General features: G+C 33.8%; 1 pseudogene; it reads left to right on the forward strand.

Moving 5' to 3' along the window:
* Positions 1 to 15857: 15857 nt before the first annotated feature.
* LOC123834415 (keratin-associated protein 19-7-like) lies at positions 15858 to 16117 on the forward strand (annotated as a pseudogene).
* Positions 16118 to 18740: the final 2623 nt, after the last annotated feature.

Consider the following 18740-nt stretch of genomic DNA (forward strand, 5'->3'; position numbering starts at 1 on the left):
TCAAATGAGAAGAGAGAATAAAATAGAAAAAATTATATATTTGAAGCAATAATGACTGAAACTTGCAACATTATTAACATGCCAAATCATAGATCTAGCTTGTTCTAAGAATATCAACCAAAAATAAAACAAAACAAAGCAATCTGCAAAACCCCTACACCTAGACATATTATATTCAAACTAGAGAAAATCTAAGACAAACAAATTTCTTAGGAAAAAAAGAATTAAATTCTGGAGGAAAAATGTTAAGTATTACTGTGCATTTCTCATATAAAATTATGCATGCAAGAAGAGGGTAAAATGGAATACTAAGATATTGGAAGAAACCCCCACAAACCTAGATTTCTATACCAGAAATCACCCTTCAAAGTAGGAGAATAAATACTTTCTAAGACAAAAAACAAAAACAAAACAAAACAAAACAAAACTAAGGGAATCCATCACCAGTAACCTGCGCTGTAAAGAAATACTAAAAGAAATTTTTTAAGCATGAAGATGATAAAGAAATTTGGATCCACATAAAGAGAGTGTGAAAGAAGATTCAAAAATAAAGTAAGCATTGCTAAAAGAGTTACTCAAAATAGAGTCAGAGGGTTATTGAGGAAGTAGGGCCTATGTGGGTCTTGTGCTCCAATTACGAAAACACCAAGAACTTCTGATTTTTGTCAGTTTCAGCTGCACCACCTGCTAAAACACATCTTCCTATTTTGGATTGAAATAGATAATGTAACGCCCATTAGCTAAATAACCAATCACATATAGTCAGTTTAAAATCTGCCAGCACCAATCATAATTCTTACAATATAAATTTATGTAACCTTGTGGGATTCTTTTGCCTTTATAAGCCTGCACTTTCTTTTAAAAAATTTTTTTTAAATTAACATGTAACGTATTATTTATTTCAGGGGTACAGGTCTGTGATTCATCAGTCTTACACAATTCACAGCGCTCACCATAGCACATACCCTCCCCAGTGACCATCACCCAGCCACCCCATCCCTTCCACCCCCCTCTGCTCCAGCAACCCTCAGTTTGTTTCCTGAGATTGAGTCTCTTATGGTTTGTCTCCCTCTCCGGTTCATTTTGTTTCATTTTCCCCTCCCTTTCCCTATGATCCTCTGTCTTGCTTCTCAGATTCCACATATCAGCGAGATCATATGATACTTGTCTTTCTCTGATTGACTTATTTAGCTTAGGGTAATACTCTCTAGTTCCATCCACGTCGTTGCAAATGGCAAGATTTCATTTTTTTAAAGATTTTATTTATTCATTTGAGACAGAGAGATACACAGAGAGAGAGAGAGAGAGAGAGCATGAGCAGGGAGAGAGGCAGAGGGAGAGGGAGAAGCAGCCTCCCCGCTAAGCCAGGAACCCAATGTGGGGCTCGATCCCAGGACCCTGGGATCATGACCTGAGCCGAAGGCAGATGCTTAACCATCTGAGCCACCCAGGCGCCCCGGCAAGATTTCACTTTTTTTTTTGATGCCTGCACTTTCTGCTTGCACCTTGGAGCGTGCTTGATTTCAGGTGACTCTCTCCTAGTTTGCAATCCCCAAAGCACCAAATAAACACTTTCAGTTGCTTAACAGCCTCATTGTCTTCTTGGAGGCAGAATGGAATGGAGAAAGAATCAAACATGGTGAAGTAAAATCTTTTTTTATCCTTAATTGATCTAAAATGTAACTGTTTACTTAAGGCAATAATAGTAACAATGTATTTAGTAAAATAGCATCGGTATTAGTGAAGTAAGAGGCAGGAGAGGGGAATTTAGAATACTCTGTTATTAGGTATCCATAGTACTTGTGAAGTGGTACTGCTATCTGAAAATGAACTTAGATTAGCTAAAAATGTGTGCTGTAAACTCCAGGGAAAACACACACACATACACACATAGTATAATTGAAATGCTTTCTAAGAGAGGAGATAAAGTGTAGCCATATAAAATGCTCATTAATAGCAGAGAAAGAAGAAAAACATAAGAAACAAAGACGAAATGTAACAGATAGAAAACAGTTACAAACACGGATATTAATTCAGCTATATAAACTATATAAATAAACACTTTTAATGTGAAGGATATCAATCCATCAGGGAAAAGACAAAGATTTGCATCATGGATTAAAACAAACAAATAAAAACACCACCTCAGACTCAACTACAAAGAAAAACCTACTTTAAGTATCAAGACTCAGACACACTATAGTAAAGGGTTGGAGAAAATACACCATGCAAACTAGGGTTCTTATTTCAGATAAAAATACTTCAGAAAAGGGAAAATGAAGAAGAAAAAGAAGACAAAACAATGCTAAACTACATGCACTTAGCAGAGGAATGTAATACTGAGACAAAACCTGATGAAACTTATAGAAGAAATATACAAATCCAGGGGCGCCTGGATGGCTCAGTTGGTTCAGCATCTGCTTTTGGTCAGGTCATGATCTGGGGGTCCTGGGGCCAAACCCCGCATGAGGCTCTCTGATCAGCAGTGTGTCTGCTTCTCCTTCTCCCCCTGCCCTTCCCCCTCCCCTGGCTCATGTTTTCTCTCTCTCTCAAATAAATAAATAAAATCTTTAAAAAAAAAAAAAAGAAATAGACAAGTCCAGTCCTGTAGCTGAAGACTTAACATGTTTTGTCAGTAACTGACAGATCAATCAAGCAAAAAAATCAATAGAGATATAGATGACATAAAGAATTCACATAATCTGCTTGATAGAATTCATATCTATAAAATATTTCATCCAGTGAGAGTAGAATACACATTCCTCAAAAGCTTGCTAGGAACATTCATCAAGATAGACCACATTCTGGACCATTAAACGCATTTTAACAAATTTAAAAGGAAATAGAAAACATACAAAGTATGTTCTTAGACCACAATGAAGGTAATTTAGAAATCAATAATGGAAACATAGTTGGAAAATCCCCAAATGGTCGGAAAATACACAGCACACATATGAATTAAAAATATGTCTCAAGAGAAGTTGAAAAGATATTTTAAACTAAATGAACTAAATGAAAACTAAACTAAATGAAAAATGCAATTTAGTGAAATGTGTAGGACTCAGCAAAAACAGTACTTAGAGGGAAATTTATAGCATTAAATGTATATATCTGGAAAGAAACAAAGTGGTCTAAAATTGATAACCTTGCTTCTACCTTAGGAAACTAGGGGGAAAAAAAGAAAAAAGTTAAGCCCAAAGGAAGCAAAAGAAATATACAGAATAACACTAGAGAAGAAATCAGTCAACTTAAAAAGAGAAAAATAGGGGAAATCAACAAATCCCAAAGCTAATTCTTTGAAAAGATGCAATAATTGATAGATTTCTATCATTTCTAGCCCCAGAAAAAAAGATGAGAGACACATCACTCATTAGAAATGAAATAGAGGTCATGACCACTGATTTCATGGACTTTAAAAGATAATAAGGAATGTACAAATAATTCTACACCCATAAATTTGATAACTTAGATAAAATGAACAAATACTTTTAAGATACAAACTCTCAAAACTCAGATGAGGATAAATAGATCATCTAAAAAGGCCTATATCGGGGCACCTGGGTGGCTCAGTCGTTAAGCGTCTGCCTTCGGCTCAGGTCATGATCCCAGTGTCCTGGGATCGAGCCCCGCATCGAGCCCCGTATGGAGCCCCACATCGGGCTCCCTGCTCGGCAGGAAGCCTGCTTCTCCCTCTCCCTCTGCCCCTGCTTGTGTTCCCTCTCTCGCTGTGTCTGTCAAATAAATAAATAAAATCTTAAAAAAAAAAAGAAAGAAAACTGGTTTAACATTTGCAAATCAAGTAATGTAATATACCCTTATCAATAGGCTAAAAAAATCATATGATCATATCACTAGGTGCAGGGAAAGCCTTAAACAACCGACTCCCTATTATGTTAAAAATTCAACTCCAACTAAGAATAGAGGAGAACTTCCTCAGCTTGGTTAACAAAACAAAACAAAACAAAACAAAACAAAACAAAAAACCCAAAAAAACTGGTAAGAAAAATCTATTGTTAATCATAAGAAACTAGATTCTTTACCCTATGAATGGGTTATTTTATACACGTTAACTCAGCTGTTTTCCCATACCTTTTTTCTAAAGCAATTAACTTAAAAAAAAAACTTTTTATATGCTTTCCTCTCCAAATTGCCTTTTTTCAAATTAGCTCCCTTCATTCTTGATTCTAAATGATAGACTTGGGTTACATTATTAAATTACTTCTTTTTCCCATAGGTTTAAACAAGCAAACATTGTTAAACTTCTAATATCTCAAAAAGACTTATTTCTCCCATTCTGCACCAACTGATCTCACTTTTGTGCATTTCAAAGGAGTATGGAATAAGTTTAAAAATTGAATGGTGGTTTAGATGGGATAAGTTATTGCTAGAATAGCTCTCAGTTAAAAGATAAAAAGACAACTATCTAATCCATGAGCTGCTTAAATATCTCTTAGGTCAATAACCTCCTGGAATATTAGCAGCATCTTTGCTTAAATAAAAGGACTGAATAAGATCAATCACATCCCTCCACTTCTTGGATACCTCTGTGAGCTTTCCAATACCTACGATAGGAGTTAGTGGCAAATAGTAAACATTTTAGGTTTTCTGGTCAATTATTCTCAATTCATTGTAGTAGTAGGAAATCAGTCACAGACAATACATAAATGAAGAGTGTGCTTGTTCAATAAAACTTTATTTATAATTACAAGTACTGGCAGGATTTGACCCCAGGGGCTGCAGTTTGCTGACCTCAGAACCGGAAAATAAAATAAAAATACGTTAATGGGCATATAAGATTTTTTTAGAAATGTAGACTTCTTTTTGTCTCATTTTACACCAATCCCTTCCTTGCTCTTTTTATTTCAGGGTTATTTAACTCTATTCTACGTATATGCTATGTATATGCCACTTAAAATTCCTTCAGAATAAAAGTTTATTTTTCCTTTTGTTCCACCTGTTAAATTCTTATTTACATTTTTCTGAAAGATCTAATATATATGCATTCATGTCTAGAGAAAGTTTGCTGGTTTGACCCTCTTAGATGTGAATTACTTCTAAGTGACCAACCAACATAGTTTACTAATGACTGAGAGTTTTCCCAGCACTTGGCACATTTAATGCCCAAACTGACACGGTCCATGAAAACCAGACCAGTTGGCCACCCTGCCATTTTATCTTCAGATCTCTTAAATATTTAAATTTAATATTCCAAATTTTAAGATTTTACCACAACTATGTCAATATTAAATTATAACACATATACTTTTTTCTATTTATTTTCCATAATAATAAATTCTATAACAGTAAGTTATTATTCATGTTTTATTATCCTAAAATATTGTATAGTTTCTAAACATTGAGGGGAAAAATATATGTGTGTGTATACATACATATATACACACACACACACACACATATATATATATATATATATATATATGGCATTAGAATGCAGTTAAGAGCAAGAATGGAAAGCAAGAAGGACAAGGAAGAAAGAAAGGAAGGGACATCTCTATGTAAATGGACTATAAATGAAATACAATTTCCATTTTAATAACCAAGTAAGATTTATAGTAAAAAATATAAAATTGTTTGACCTTGCAAAATGTAAAGAAAGATTTTGGCAGAAACACTAATTATTTCTTACTACTTTTTGCTATAAGGAATGAGAGATATATTGACAGAAGAATATGAAGATGTATTATTTCTTTCTATTATTATAACATAAATTATAAATATTAAATAGTGGGCTTATTGATTGCCTACTAAAGTGCCGAACTCAAAATCTTCACCTCTAAAATACTTTAGTGTTACCAAAGATTAAAATATGATTCAGAAAACAAATGCTAAAATGTAACATGAGATAGTTCACAAAACTTGAATGGGAAAAAGTTTTAAAAATACATATTTGATACTAAATGGTTGTCCTCTTGTCATGTTTAATTAATTCCAATTTTATAAAGTATTGCAACTTCAATCAGCAATAGATGTAACAGGTTTCTTAACAGTGAATAGATAAAAATAATGTATACGATTCAATTTGGTGAAAAATAAGTGGCCAAGGAAATGGACCGAATAAGGAGATACTATTCCAGATGACATCATCAGAGGGCTGCCTGAGGCCTCCAAGCCTGGCCTATAGTTGACTTCAGGGAAGATTGAATCATGGTTGGCTTTGCAGGACCCATGAACTCTTCTCCTTATGGGCAATAGGTTTTGTGAAAAGCAAACTCAGCAGGAAAATCAAATTAAAAATGTAAGCCTCCTTAAGTGGGTCTTTTCTAATTAAGAAAAGAAAAGTTTAATTGGATTTCTATAGTCAAACAGTCTTGGTTTTGAATATACTTGAAGTAAATCAGCATGGTTTGCCACATGGACTGCTGAGGGAGTAGATGAGCCTCTCTGCTGGTGCTAGTTCACACATGGAGGAACTGGGACAACCCTCAACCAAACCCACAAGTCCTGACACTATCAGCTGTTATGGAGGCCTGAGCTTTGACAACAGTGGCATGGCTTCTGGTTCTGGTTGTGCTTTGCAGAAGCTCCTGTGGTCTGATCTATGGCTTAGGCTCTAGCTATGGAGGTCTTGGTCCTGGCTCTGGCCTTAGGAGATGTGGATTTGACCTTCTACTGAAAAATCTATTGATGTTTTTGCACCCCAGAAACAGAAAGCTTGACTTCCAGATCCTTTACTCCAAAGGGTTCTCTAATATGTTCTTGGATTCTATAAAAAGCTTTCATAACCCTGGTGGGACCTTCCACAAGAACAAGGAGTGGCAACAGCATCACCAGCAAGACTGGAATCCAGGGTTGAAACCAATCATGGATTCATCTCTGAACCATTCAACTACTCATATATCATCATTACTTCTGTTTCTGTAGTAGTTTTTCAATAAAGCTTTTAGGAACATCACAAATTCTCCTCTTCTCTTTCTACCCCCAACTGATTAAAAATAAAGAACATATCCAATCAGGAAAATAAACTTCCTTTTTAGAGTGGGATTTTTTTCCCCTCACGGTTGTTTCCTTATCCATGACGCACTTAGGTGACTGAGCCAACATATTCCAAGGAATATTTCGACTTGCTTAACTGATGGTGCTTAATTTTTTAAAAGAGCTACAAGAGTGTTAACATTTTCATGTCTTCAGATAAAAGTCATAGTAATATTGACTCTCTTCTAAATGCATCTTAGGTTTCAGGTGAGGATCTCCCCCCCCCGCCCCAGTGTAAAATAAGGGTAAATGGGAAAATTGTGGCACTAAAAGAATTCAATTTTTAGTATACTCTTAACAGATTCAAGGGAGCATTCTTTTTTTTTTTTTTTTAAAGATTTTATTTATTTATTTGATAGAGAGAGACACAACAAGAGAGGGAACACTAGCAGGGGGAGTGGGAGAGGGAGAAGCAAGGCTTCCTGCTGAGCAGGGAGCCTGATGTGGGGCTCGATCCCAGGACCCTGAGATCATGACCTGAGCAGAAGGCAGATGCTTAAAGACTGAGCCACCCAGGCACCCCTCAAGGAAGCATTCTTTCAGGAATTTTTTTCTCTAATAAATTAGTTTGAAGTTTAAAGAGTAGGAAAAAGGAGAGCAGCTCAAGTTTGGATGAAGACCTGTTATCCTTGAAATGCCAGAAAAAGGAACTTTGACTTTTCCAAAGTGGGCATGAGTGAACTTGTGGGTGAAAAGCAGAAACTTACTGCTTCTATGAGTGCCAAATACACTATCATGGTGATTGAGATTTGTGTATATAGTTGAATCAAATGAAAGTACATTCACTCAATAAGACTTATTGAACACAGACTTTATGTGGTAGGCATTCAACAGATAAAAAGATAAATCTATATAGAATTAACAGATCTTATCTGATGCTTACAGATAAGTTGTAGAGGCTGAACTGCCATCAAATATCTACAACAAAACATGATATAGTCAATGGTAGAAGAGAGATAGAGAAAAAGTTTGAAATGGGTGTTTAAATGGATCTATAGATTTTTTCCCTAAAAACAAATGATAATATCATTCATGGGGCAAGCACTAAATCTCCCCAATATATAAATTCAGGATTATCAGTAGCCTGGTATTCTTGCTTGAAGGCATAATAAAATAAATTTATACTGAAGGTGAATATGTGGTAAACATAATTAAAACCTAATAATACTAATTGGAAAATATTAATTGATCTGATCCACCAAAGCAAGCCTAGTTTTAATAGATGTGAGGCCCTCTTTTCTCATGAGAAAGCAAATTACTGAGGTTTTCTTCCATATGTCCTTTGGTATAAATATTATATAAAGAGTACCTAAGACTGTCACACTTAAATGTCTTTGACCATCAACTCTACACAGTGAGCTAACTGACAACTATCTGGGAGGCCTGGATGCCAGCTTCTATGATCAGGGCTATTGCAATGACCTTGGATGTGACAGCTTTTGAAAACAAGGTATGGCAGTTGTGGAGATAAATGCTGCCATCCAATTTGTTGTGGAAGATGTTAGACACTTGGTTTCTACTAAGTTTTAAGACCTAAGATTCTTGGGAGAATGATCCAACAACAAGATTTAACTTCTCAAATGTTTAATTTTACCAAATCTATTTCCAGCTTATATCAGCCAGAGAAGATGAATTGCAGGCTTACCAACTTGTTGGCATAAGATTTAAGAGTTGTCCCTGTATATACAGCTGTTCAATAGCAATTCAAACTTATTCTATAAATATTGGCTATTTTACCACAGCCATTATTTCCCCTTTCACTCTCAAGACACTCATTTTTCATTGGAAATTTCTTTAGTGTATTTTACACTCGGAGAGATCTCTGTAATAATTTTCCAATAAATGTGTTTAATGTGGCATTACAATATGGTCTTAACTTTAGTCATTTATCTTAATAATTTTCCTTTTTTTATGATATTTCAAATGAAAGTAACTGTTTCTCTTCCTGAGGATATCATTTATTTCCATTATTAAATCAGTGAAAAACAAATATAGATTTAGCTTGAGAGGGAGAGGTTGCTGGTCTTTTCCAGCTTGCTATTTTTCTTCCCTCTTCTGTGTTTTTGAGTCAGGATCCTGACTTCCAGTCCCAAGTAGTCTTGTCAGTGATCATTGAAGGTACTTATTAAATAGTAAATATGCCTTAGTTGGTTTTTTGAATTCTTAATCAAAATTTATATTTAAGCAAACTCCAATTTTGGCATTGATTTGGGATGCTAAAATCTAAAACTAAGATTCTGGTTATAGTCTTCATATAACTTTAATTTATTTGGCCACTTAGCTCCTGGTTCTATCCACAGTATTCTGAATCACCAAAGAGAAATTGATATCAAGGAGCTGTGTGAGAGCTTTGTAGTGAACCACTAGACCAAGGGGTCTAAAAATCCTATTACACAGACCCCGTTATTCATTCTCTTTTCACTAGCTGCCTCATGAGTTGTTTGTAGGGTGAGGACTACTTAATCTGCTCATCAGACAGAACTTTTTGGGCCTGATGTTTTCCCCCCAAATATTTGTTATTTCCACATTTTAAAATTGCTTTAAATTAAGCATGTTAGCAGAATTTTTTGAAGTATGGTACTGTGTGCCAAAACTTTAGGCTTAAACTCTCTTGGAAATCTATCATAAGATGATAATTCCAATGGAGATATTAGATTGGAAATTGTATTAGAAATCACACTAATAAAAATTAGAAACATTTTTAAATCAACTCAAATTTTATGTAAGTTAATCTAAATCATAGTTATTGAGTAAGAAAAACATAAATTCTTTTTTAATCTTAGCACTTCTAGTGGGTGAGTAGTGTGATATAATTGTGGTTTTAATTTGTGTTTCCCTGATAACTCTGATAACTAATCATGTCACACAATTTATTTGCTTATTGTATATCTTCCTCTCAATGTTCTCAGGTTTTGGGGGTATATTTGTCTTTACACATTTGAGTTATAGGAGATCTTTACATATGATGGATGTCTCTATCTCTATCTTTACCTCTATCATCTCTATTCTCTATCTCTGATCTATATCCACACCTATCTGTATCATCTGCCCTATATATCTATAGCTGTACTTTTTTTTTTCTAGTCTGTGGCTTGCTGTTGATGAATTTCACTCCACAATGTTTTATTTTACAGTCAGTGCTTTCTGTGTCTTAAAACAAAACAAACAAAAAACCTTCTAGAAGCCTTAAAGTTTTAGTTTTTATGCTTAGTGCTATCATACATTTGAATTAATTTTTGTGTAGACTATGAAGAAATTAAGGTTATTTTCTTTTTGTCCCATATAAATATCCCATTGTTTCAGTACCATTTGATGAAAAGTCTTTTGTTTGTTTTGGAATCCTTGTAGGGAAAAAAGCCTAATTCTAGACTCCCTAATATTTTTCATTGTCTTACTTGTGTATCCTCACACCAATAACAAACTTTCTTGATTATTTGAGTTTAATAAGTGTTAAAATCAGTTAATGTAAGTTTTTTTTCCTTTTTAAATATTGCATTGGATATTCTAGATTTTTTGGATTTCCTTATACACTTTAGAATCTTTTGTAAATATATACATCCTACTGTCATTTCAATTAATGATTTATTTAATATATAATTATATATATATAGCTTTATTAATTTCTTCCAGCATTAATTTGTGACTATCAAAAACTAAGTCTTGCACATTTCTTTAAATTATCTGTATTTTATTTTTCTGATCTTGTTAATGATATTCTTGCATTTTATTTTCTAATTTTCATATATAATTGAATCCTGGATTTGTACATTGAGCTTCTTTTCTGAAATAATTAGTGTAAAATTAATATTATTTCTTGCAATAATTAGTATTATTTAAGTAGTTGCTAAAATTCACCACTAAAGCAATGTGAACCTGGAGTTTTCTTTGTTAGAAGACTGTTGTTTTCTTTTTAATACAAACTTTATTTCCTTAAGAAATATACTCATTAAGGTTTTTATTTCTTCTTGTGTCAGTTTTAGTAAACTTTTTATTTGAGAAATTGTTGAGTTTTATGCAGTACACATAGGCATATTTCAGTACAGAAATCAAAATGGAGCATTTGATTCCTATCTCATTTGATATTAAGAAGGTCTTTGGAAAATCAGGTTAGTTTATATTCTATTGCATTAGTCCTGCCTGGGGTGGAACCAGTACTAATGCTGTGATTTACTGATCAATATACATATAACTATAATATTGATATAGCTCAACAGAATTCAAAATTGAATTGTTGAATAAAGCAATGGTATTAAGTATTTTGTGACTTTTTAAATCACCATAATTATCTTAGAGTCATGTGGTAATCTCTCCTCAAAAGAACTTTAAATATGTCCCTTGTCATTAAGTAGCAAGATTTAAATTTAAAAAAAAAATAAAAAAAATGAAACGCATGGATATCAGGCAGTAGAATATCAAATACCCCACTAATATTAAGTGTAAACCCTTAACAAATATTTCTTTAATTTTCTCATCCTTTGGGGTAATGGATTTGAGTATCCAAATTAACACACACATACACAATATTAAAGATATCCTTAGATTTATCTCTGAAGGAAATCACTATGACTCACATTTGTCTATGTTTTTGTTTCTCTTCCCAATTCCTGCACAAGAAGATCAATAGAGCTATTTATTTCTTCTGGCATAATACAATGATCCTGGATCCCAGAAAGTAGTCCTAAATTGCCAGGATGCCCTCTTGACCTCTTTCAGGTCATAATTTCAAAGGATTGTTGACGTTTATTTAACTGAGGCACCATCAGTTTTGATTAGGATTAAATACAGGGAACAAAGAATATTTATTTGTTTTGTTCTGTCTCCCTCTCTTCTTCCCTCTGTTTTTTCTCAAGTTTGGAAGTGCCTTCTTTAAGGAGGCATCAATTTTTAAATATTGTGTGTCAAAGATTAAGAAATAAGCCTAATGAGACACTGTAAACCTAACTTGTTCTGTGTTGGCCCTGAACTGCACAAAAGTCAAGTAAAATTTGTTTGTATCTCAATATGTTTAGATATTTGACATCTAAGTGGTTATAGTTTCTAATGGGGTGTGGATTTAAGAATAACATTAGTGCCCTGCTTACCTCAAATAATAAGAGGTAGCCCTCTCCATGAAAAAATAAAGAGAGAGCATATGCAGTAAAGTGGTATCATCTTGATGATGTCATCAGACAGGCACTTGATTGAACTGTAGAGATCCTCAGAAACCAAAATAAGGTGGAGTTTATGTGAGTCTTGATGTAGGAATAGTCTTTGAAATTGAAAATAAATATTTCTCATTATAAACAAAATTTAATAAAAGGAAGTGAGCTAACTGAGCTAAAGATTAACTTAAAATTTTTACTTCAGTGGAAAATCACTCCATGCATATTAAACAAAAAAGCCAAAAATACCTGTTTCATGAAATTTCTTCTGAGGAAGGAAAATGAGGTATATTTGGCATGATTGACCACATCCATACCTTAGGGTGTAAAAACCTCTGTGCAGATTTTGAGATTCATGCTCAGGAAACACACCTTCCCTAACAAACCAAACCTTCCACCCCTGACACAATGGGCTACTACAGCAGCTTCTATGGAGACCTGAGATGTGGCAGCTCCCACAGATGGGGTTGTGGCTGTGGCTGGGGAGGCTACAGCAGGTGCAGAAACTCCAGATGGTTAAGTGATGCCTGGAGTCACAAATACCACAAGTGTCAGAACCAAGATCAGAAACCAGTTCACTGAAACCTGGTGATCTACCCCATCATGCCAATTATTTTTCATTATATATTTACAAATTTGATACCATCTGTAAAGTTCTTGTCTTATTTCCATGAATAGTTACAATTCTATAGCTGAGTTTATGGGGAATAGTTCCCTCTGTTAGATTAACTACCTTTTATTGTGTGTTTTTTTTTTTACATTTTTATCGTGAAAATTTTATTTTATTGTATATAATCTCTTCTCAATTTCTAATTTAGTTGTACTTCAAGGCAAATGAAGAATGAATAGTGTTAAAACTCAATCCTCATCATGGCTTTTTGTTACAAAGATTTGGATTTGTTTATACAACCTGAAGATAGAAAAAAAAAAAAATCAGCCAACTCCTGTCACTTGTCCTATCAAATGTTGTACTTTCACAGGTGGATATAGTTTGGTCAAGTTTTTAAAGAACTTTGACTCCTATAACTAAATTTCATTTGAAATTATTCTATTCTCACACATGTCAGTACCTTTGCAGCCTGAGGAAGGTGTTACAAAGTTACAAAGAAAAAGAATTATCAATATAATTAGAATGAGAAAAGAACATATGTGACATTCCTAGTATAGTATAGTGTATTTTTGTGACCTACAACTTCATATTTTATTGATTTGTGTCTGAGTTACAGGACAACTTTTGGAATTTGTAACAAAAGTTTCCTTTATTGATATGTAAAGACTATTATTTATCCCAAGTGAAACCACATTTTCTTCTTTCCTACCCATTATCATAGTGTTATTTAACATGTATTTCAAAGGAAACTTCCTAAAAGTGAAAAGAATAATAAAATAATCTACTTTGGGTCCAGCAACTGAACATAAAAAAATACTTCTACAAAAAAATATATATTCTTCATTTTCTAATGGATACTTTCATTTTGATAATTTTTTCACTTAGGAAAAAAAAGACAAATATTTTTTCTATGTATTTTATAATACTTTAGTATTGATATTTTGCTGCTCATTAGCAATAAAATTGGTCTTGTGTAAAACTACCACATTTTATTCCTTGAAACTATTTTTATTTATTTGACTATTGAGGTTTTTAATTTTTGTTGTTTAGTGCTCTATCTCAGGTGGATACATCTCTTTCAAATCCAAATGAATGAAAATTAGCCATTAATCAGTCTCACATGATGTGGCTGAGTTATATGGACAAAAGGTGATATTCTTATTCTAGTCTGAGTTATTTATGGTTCTATGTATTTGAAAGGACTTACTGAGAATGAAAAATTCAGCTTATCAATTATTTCTAGTTTAGGGTGAGAAATAATGAAATAATATTAGGATAAAAGAAACTTGGGATATGTTGGGTTACGACCTATCAAACCATATTTTGGCTTTAAAAAGATAGCTTGCTAAGGTAGAGTCAGAGTTGCACAGATTGATAGCTACCATTAATTTACTTATAATTTCTTCATTAGTTCTATAAACAGTGTTTAATTCCCTATTCTGTTTAGGATTAAAACATTTGAGGAAATTTACCTTTGATAAAATACGTGGGAATCTCATAAAAACTCAACTGTATATTCAAAATCACATAAATTGAGGGGCTCCTGCATGGTTCAGTTGGTTGAGTGGCTAACTCTTGATTTTGGTTTAAGTCATGATCTCAGGGTTCTGTGACTGAGCCCTGAATTGGGCTCCATACTCTGTGGGGGTCCGCTTGGTATTCTCTCCCTCTCCCTTTGCTCCTGCCCCCATGCTCTCTCCCTCTCTCTCAAATAAATAAATCTTTTTTAAAAATCATGTAAATTAAATTTTTTAGTGACCCAAGTCAAGAGACTTGAGCCAACCTTGGACATAGTTGACTAACCCAACCAAGTTAATGGAGGGATTCTATGAAGTCCAAGCCAGATGTTCTCACATATTTCTTGGTTCTGTCATTTCACCATTGTGTCTTCATTTCGAAAATTTTGAAGATACCCCTAATTTTAAGATACTTTTAAAATTCTGAAAACCCTGAGTTATTGTGTTTTTTTTTTTTTTTGAATGAGACCTTACTGAGCAATTAACAAGGTAGTAGAGAGTAGTTAGAAATTGCCTGAGAATAAATGGATAAAGAATAGATTATATAAACAAAGGGAAACATATTACAGTAGCTATAAGGAGGAGATAGAAAGAAGTATTTACTAGAATAAGCCAATAGAAGGGGTGAGGGGAAATATTGTCAACTTGAAAATTTTACCTGGTAGTTCCTAGTAGGTTTTGAGAGGAAGGGAAGAAGAATAAAAGCCAGGACGAGAATGACAATAGAAGTCTTACATGGATTACTAAAGAAGGGTAAAGAAAGGAAGAAAATGGCATGTACAAAAACATAGGGGCAGATGCAATCTGCAATTTTAGTAAAACTTTGAAGAGAATCGTTATGGAGGAGGTTTTTAGGATTTGAAATGGAAATTGAACTTCTGCTCTGATAAGCCTGTCTTTGAGATGGATTTTATGCACTCAATTTCTGAAATTAATTATTCCATGTTTTGCAACCAAAAAGTTCTGAAGCTAGTGTTTGAAGCCAAAAATATTATAAAGGTATTATAATTAAAATTCTAAAAATCAACTGCACTTTCTTTTTAAAAATGTTTTCTGAACAGAGGCACTTTCTTCAGTCTTCACCTTCATAAATAAATTTGCTTTTTGAAAAATATTGATTTAACAGCTGTAAATTGAACAAATATCTGTGAATTTAGCTGGATATGGAATTATCCACTTGGGAGATGACTGAACAGAGAAAATGTTTAAATATAAAAGGAATGTCATCAAATGTAAACGATGTAATATATTTGGTAATAAGCAATTCAATTTAGGGTTTGGAATGTACAAAATTTAAAGAGGCAGCCATTTCTTCCCATAAAAGCCAAACAACAGGTTCAAGGACATTCTAAATAAGAAGGTAAGTAAACCGAGGCATTTTAATGGGAACGAGGGCCTCTCCCTGTGTCAGGAGACAGGAGAATGAGTTACAACATTACAGGTAATATGCAGCATGACACAAAGGAAGAGTATACATGTGATTATCATATGTTCTGCCTATATATCATAGGTATATAAACATCCCTCAATACATGCTGATATTCACACTCAGGGCCTTGCCTTCAACAGCAAACCAAACTCATCACACCTGACACCATGAGCTCCTACAGCAACTGCGACGGAGGCCTGGGCTACGGCTGTGGAGGTTTTGGTGGCCTGGGCTGTGGCTGTGGTTGGGGATGTGGCAGCTTCCGCAGACGGGGCTGTGGCTGGGGTTGGGGCGGCTACAGATATGGCTGCTGCCGCCCATCTTGCTATGGAAGATATGGATTCTGTGGCTTCTGCTGAAATCCTGCCCCAGAAGCCCAACGTCTGAGGCCACAAAAAGATTATTTAAATTTGACTACAATAACTAAACCAAACAAGATCATCCAGGGCCAAGCCAGGATGGAAAACATTTGGCATCTAAGACTTTAAGAATATTTATCATTTTATAATGGTCTCTTTCATGTCTCCTGGTGTCTTTTATTTCTGCTTTTATAATTGTGGGATTTCTCTGTTCCTTTTGCAATAAATTATCCTAAGTTAAAACAGCATACATGGCTTTCATTTTTTTATGAAACTCAAAATATCAAAGTGATTATTTGTAACTGCACCCAATTGGCAGTGAAGAAAATAAATTACTCCATGAAAAGCCAAAGTCATAGGAGAGATATAAACACATATCCATATGGCTAGATAGATATATGTAAACCATAACCTTCAGTTGAAATGAAGATTTTTTCCTCTGAACACCAGAAAAATCTTACTCAATGCTTTTAGTTAAATAACATTGGTATATGAATTTAGTAATGAACTAACTTTACATATTTTCATATCTGAAGTGAGTCCGACATGAAGAATAAGTACTTTTCTGTTTTGTTCAAAATTTATTTTTATTTAGCCATTTTAGTAATAAGAAAAAATAGTGATAGAATAAAATATATCTCTAAATATATAGTGAAAATAAACATTTTTTGTGTGAAACTCTACCATATTTTCCCCATGGTCCTCCATGATGGGACATGGCGTAGTTCTTCAATATTGTCAGCACACTGAAATATTTTGCTGTTCATCATGGAAATTTAAAAATCACTGTCATCACTTGTGAAGTAATTGGTATTAAGGCTATGGCTGACCTGGAGCTTTATACATTGTAACAAGTGTCTTGTAATGCTGGCCTTCGAAGAGTGAGCATTTCATGTTAGTACTTCAAATAAATATTTGCCTATGAAAAACACAGAATAAAATATCATCATTCCCTCCCCCCGGTTTTATATATTTAGGTAGTAAAACAAAAGTGAATATTTTCTGTTTGAGTTAAACCAAATTCAATAAAACCAGTAGAATTATGAAGCTGGCAGGGGTCCTGTAAAGCTTACGGTATTGCCATCTTGGATGGGAAAGGACCCCCCAAAGTGAAATGAATTGCTAAGGATCGAGAATGGCATAAGAAATAGAGCCTAAGACTGGAACAGGTTTTACTGAAGACCAGGCATCTACTTCACCATGCCTACTACAACACTGATTTCAAACTTCCTTTCTTGAGTGCTCTCAGATAAAACATCTTGCTCTGGTCATGCATCTTTGAAGAGCTTAATTATCACAGCTGATTGACCACATCTATTTATCTTGATTTGTAAATATTCTGATAAAACCTTGAACTACTAATATCTAATTTAGCTGTATCTGAGTAAAAATAACTAATAATAGGGCTAAATCTAAACTCTACTTTAAAAACTTATAATGCATTTGAAAATCTCAGATTTGTTTACTGATTGCATGGATGAATTTGCTCAGCCAGATCGTGTCCTTTCAGTCAATTCAGGAGAAGTGTCGTAGCTTCACTGTGAATAGATCAAGGTAAAGATATTTTAGTATCACCTTTAGAGGTCTGTACTCTTTAGTTTCAATGAGTAAAACATAATTTCACATAAAACTATTTTACTCACTAACTGGAAAATAGCATCATAGTCTGAGGAAAAACTTTATATATCTAAGGAAAATAATCAATATAACTAATTAGAGAAATTAGCACTCTTAATATAATGCAGTTTTAGCATGTTAGTATACCTCTTATTGTTAGATTGTATTGATTCATGTTGGAATTAAGAGAAGAGCTCCAGAACACATTTCCTTCCAGGAAAAAGCAGTCACTTAGTTCAGAGAAAATCCATCATAAGATCATCAGCTACACAACTGAGAGAGGATCTGTCAGAATTAAATAGGCTGAGTGTGACATCATTAAACCTGTTTGATTTATTTGTGTTTTTATGGCTTCCTGTTGACTTAATGAGAATGAAATATTCAAATTAACAACTGTTTTTTAATTTAGGATGAACAATAAAAATGGAGCAAATTCTGAAAAGAGCAGACAAGGAAATTAAGGAATAAGATGTGAGGCAGCCAAGAATGTCTTAATTAAGATAAGAAAAAGCATTAAACAGGCGCCTGGGTGGCTTCGTTGGTTAAGCGACTGCCTTCGGTTCAGGTCATGATCCTGGAGTCCTCGGATCAAGTCCTGCATCAGGTTCCCTGCTCAGCGGGGAGTCTCCTTCTCCCTCTGACCCTCGCCCCTCTCATGCTCTCTCTATCTCATTCTCTCTCTCAAATAAACAAATAAAATCTTAAAAAAAAAAGAAAAAGCATTAAACATAATTTTTTTTCTAAATTAATGAATCAGGCCCATTCATTATATTAAGAAGTTCTGCTCATATATAGACACCATTTTAAAGTGAAAAAAAATAAGGCATATACAGGAAGAAAATATTTCCAGAACACAGATCTGACAAAATACCAGTATTCAAGTATAAAGAGCTCCTACAAATCAATACTAAAATATTAAAAATTGAACTAAAAATGAACAAAATACTTGAAAAGACACTTCAAAAAAGAGGGTATCTAATTGATCAATAGGCATATATAAAATGGAGCCCAATATCATTACTTCTCAGGTAAAAAACAAAACAATACTCCAATATAATCACATGTCCATAAGAA

The sequence above is a fragment of the Mirounga angustirostris genome, unplaced genomic scaffold (assembly GCF_029215605.1).
Source record: "Mirounga angustirostris isolate CCGP_5_RB_7025 unplaced genomic scaffold, mMirAng1.0.hap1 SCAF_1, whole genome shotgun sequence".
In the NCBI taxonomy this organism is placed as follows: Eukaryota; Metazoa; Chordata; class Mammalia; order Carnivora; family Phocidae; genus Mirounga; species Mirounga angustirostris.